The following is a 4384-nucleotide window of genomic DNA, read 5'->3' as shown; positions in this document are numbered from 1 at the left end:
GGCCTTCCGGATTCTAGGGGCTTCGCCGAAATTTGAAATTGTAGACTTCTATGGCTAAGTGAAGGTTATAAAGCCGTATAGTCTGATTGCCTCGTTCACTGTGCTGGACACCTCCTTAAGGGACCAAACATTTGGATAAAAAGTGTCCGGGATTTCCACGAACACCCCAGTACTAGTTACACGAGGGCGGAAGCCGACGACTAGACTACCTTTAGACTTTGATAAACAGCCGCACAGAAGGTAATATTTTAAATAATAAAAGCGCTACATAGTGCAAGTAACTTAGTCTTTAAATTACAAACATGACAGAGGTGAATTCATTCAAAAATTATGTCTTTGGTACATTCATCGGCCACGAGGGAAGCACCCTTCATAACGCCATCGTAATAGTTCTCGGGGACGCGATGCGGCTTGCCCTCTGGCGGCCCATCCTTCACCAGCTTCTCCGCATCCAGCTTGCCCCAATGCACCTTTGCACGGGCAAGGGCCCGGCGGGCAACCTCAATGCAAACGGATCACTTGATGACCTCCAGTTGCGGACAGGCATCCACCATCCGCTTGATCAGGCCAAAGTAGCTGGTGGGCAGACGCTCACCAGGCCATATCCGGACTATGAGACCCTTCATAGCCACTTCGGCCGCCTTGTGGAGTTCGACCAACTGCTTCAGTTGGTCACTCAGAGGCGTTGAATGTTCGTCCCCAGCATACTGGGACTAGAACAGCTTCTCCGTTGAGCTCCCCTCCTGGGCACGGTAGAACTCCGCGACATCTGATACGCTGCGTGGTAGATCTGTGAATGCCCCTAGAGAGCTCCACACTCGGGTAAGTAAAAGAAACGCCTCCTCCACATGTTTGCTTTGCATAAAGAATTTCTTACCCGCCGTTATCTTTTTGGCCTCCTGGATCTCCTGTTGTGCCCTATCGGCTTCGGCCTTGGCGTCTTTTATATTTGTAAGGGCCTTCGCAAGCTCGGCCTCTTTTGCTTTAAGATCATGCTCCGTGGACTCGAGCTTCTTGCCGAGCTCCTGGAGCTCATCTTGTACTTCGCCCACTCGGGCTTCTTGCTTTTTGCGCTCCTTGTGCTCCAAGGCCGCTTTCTGTTCGGCCTCGGACAACGCCTTCTTGAGAGACGCCACTTCGGTGGCGGCCTCTGTTACCACATCACGACGTTTTGTCGTTAGCATAATGAAATTTTATTTATACTTTACTATATGAGAGAGGGGAATCATTCACCTTTGCTCTCCTCGAGCTGCCTCCTCGTGAGGCCGAGCTCTCCCTGTGACTGCTCCAAGTCCTGCTTTAGGCCGGCGATTTCGGTCGTACAGACAGCAGCGGCCAGCAGCACATCCTATTCATTTATATTCAAACTTTTTGTTAGACTCCTACGGATTATAATTGACCCTCCGTTTGGTTTTTCCTTCCGAACACCAAATAGAGTATCAAGGGCTACTACCTATCGGGTGTTAATTTCACACATTTTTACTTACCTCAAAGCCCGTCAGGAGACTGGTGCAGGCTTCGATTAGTGTGCTCTTGGCGGATGAAACCTTCTGAATCACCGCACCCATAAGAGTATGGTGCTCTTCATCTAGGGAAGCGCCGCGAAGCGTGATGTCTACTACACAACCTTTTTCTTGTAGACGTTGTTGGGCCTGCAAGTGCACAGGTTTGTAGGACAGTAGCAAATTTCCCTCAAGTGGATGACCTAAGGTTTATCAATCCGTAGGAGGCGTAGAATGAAGATGGTCTCTCTCAAACAAGCCTGCAACCAAATAACAAAGAGTCTCTTGTCTCCCCAACACACCCAATACAATGGTAAATTGTATAGGTGCACTAGTTCGGCAAAGAGATGAAGATACAAGTGCAAAATAGATAATAGATAAAGGTATTTGTAATCTGAAATAATAAAAACAGCAAGGTAACTAATGGTAAAAGTGAGCGTAAACGGTATTGCAATGATAGGAAACAAGGCCTAGGGTTCATACTTTCACTAGTGCAAGTTCTCTCAACAATAATAACATAGATAGATCATATAACATGCCCTCAACATGCAACAAAGAGTCACTCCAAAGCCACTAATAGCGGAGAACAAACATAGAGATTATGGTAGGGTACGAAACCACCTCAAAGTTATCCTTTCTGTTCTATCTATTCAAGAGTTCGTAGTAAAATAACATAAAGCTATTCTTTCCGCTCAATCCACCGTAGAGTTCATACTAGAATAACACCTTAAGACACAAATCAACCAAAACCCTAATGTCACCTAGATACTCCATTGTCACCTCAAGTATCCATGGGCATGATTATACGATATGCGTCACACAATCTCAGAATCATCCAACCAACATAAAAGTACTTCAAAGAGTGCCCCAAAGCTACTACCGGAGAGTCAAGAACGTGTGGCAACCCCTATGCATAGGTTCCCAATGTCACGAAACCCGCAAGTTGATCACCAAAACGTACATCAAGTGGCACATGATATCCCACTGTCACCACAGAATCACGGCAATACATACATCAAGTGTTCTCATAGAAGACTCAATCCGATAAGATAACTTCAAAGGGCAAACTCAATTCATCACAAGAGAGTAGAGGGGGAGAAACATCATAAGATCCAACTACAATAGCAAAGCTCGGGATACATCAAGATCATGCCATAGAGGAACACGAGAGAGAACACGAGTGAGAGAGAGAGATCAAACACATAGCTACTGGTACATACCCTCAGCCCCGAGGGTGAACTACTCCCTCCTCGTCATGGATAGTGCCGGGATGATGAAGATGGCCTCCGGTGATGGGATCCCCCTCCGGCAGGGTGCCGGAATAGGGTCCCGATTGGTTTTTGGTGGCTACAGAGGCTTGCGGCGGCGGAACTCCCGATCTATCTTCTGTTCTGGAAGTTTTAGGGTACGTAGGTATATATGGGTGCAAGGGGTACATCAGTGGACCTCCGGGGTGCTCACGAGGCAGGGGGGCACCCTCGTGGGCAGCCCGGGACTCCCCTGACATGCACTCCAAGTCCATCAGGTTGCTTTCCTTCCAAAAATAACTTCTCCAGTTGATTTCGTTCCGTTTTGACTCCGTCTGATATTCCTTTTCCTCGAAACACTGAAATAGGCATAAAACATCAAATCTAGGCTGGGCCTCCAGTTAATAGGTTAGTCCCAAAAATAATATAAAAGTGGATAATAAAGCCCAATATTGCCTAAAATAGTAGATAAACTAGCATGGAGCAATCAAAAATTATAGATACGTTGGAGACGTATCAAGCATCCCCAAGCTTAATTCCTGCTCGTCCTCGAGTAGGTAAATGATAAAAAAGAATTTTTGATGCGGAGTGATACTTGGCATAATTTCAATGTAAATCTTCTTGATTGTTGTATGAATATTCAGATCCGAAAGATTCAAGACAAAAGTTCATATTGACATAAAAGTAATAATACTTCAAGTGTACTAATCAAAGGAATCATGTCTTCTCAAAATAGCATGGTTAAAGAAAGTTATCCCTACAAAATCATATAGTCTGGCTATACTCTATCTTCATCACACAAAGTATTTAATCATGCACAACCCCGATGACGAGCCAAGCAATTGTTTCATACTTTAGTAATCTCAAACTTTTTCAACTTTCACGCAATACATGAGCGTGAGCCATGGACATAGCACTATAGGTGGAATAGAATGGTGGTTGTGGAGAGGACAAAAAAGGAGAAGATAGTCTCACATCAACTAGGCGTATCAATGGGTTATGGAAATGCCCATCAATAGATATCGATGTGAGTGAGTAGGGATTGCCATGCAACGGATGCACTAGAGCTATAAGTATATGAAAGCTCAACAAAAGAAACTAAGTGGGTGTGCATCCAACTTGCTTGCTCACGAAGACCTAGGTCACTTTTGAAGAAGCCCATCATTCGAATATACAAGCCAAGTTCTATAATGAAAATTCCCACTGGTATATGAAAGTGACAACATATGAGACTCTCTATCATGAAGATCATGGTGCTACTTTGAAGCACAAGTGTGGAAAAAGGATAGTAGCATTGTCCCTTCTCTTTTTTTCTCCCATTTTTTGGCCTTTCTTCTTTTTTTGCCACTCTTTTTTTCCGTCCAGAGTCTCATCCCGACTTATGGGGGAATCATAGTCTCCATCATCCTTTCCTCACTAGGACAATGCTCTAATAATGACGATCATCACACTTTTAATTTTCTTACAACTCGATACTTAGAACAAAATATGACTCTATATGAATGCCTCCGGCGGTGTACCGGGATATGCAATGAATCAAGAGCGACATGTATGAAAGAATTATGAAGGTGGCCTTGCCACAAATACAATGTCAACTACATGTTCATGCAAAAAGCAATATGACAAAAGTAATGT

This window comes from Triticum dicoccoides, chromosome 3B (assembly GCF_002162155.2).
Source record: "Triticum dicoccoides isolate Atlit2015 ecotype Zavitan chromosome 3B, WEW_v2.0, whole genome shotgun sequence".
NCBI lineage: Eukaryota > Viridiplantae > Streptophyta > Magnoliopsida > Poales > Poaceae > Triticum > Triticum dicoccoides.
The sequence above is the reverse complement of the archived record's forward strand: the minus strand, read 5'-3'. Positions refer to the sequence as shown.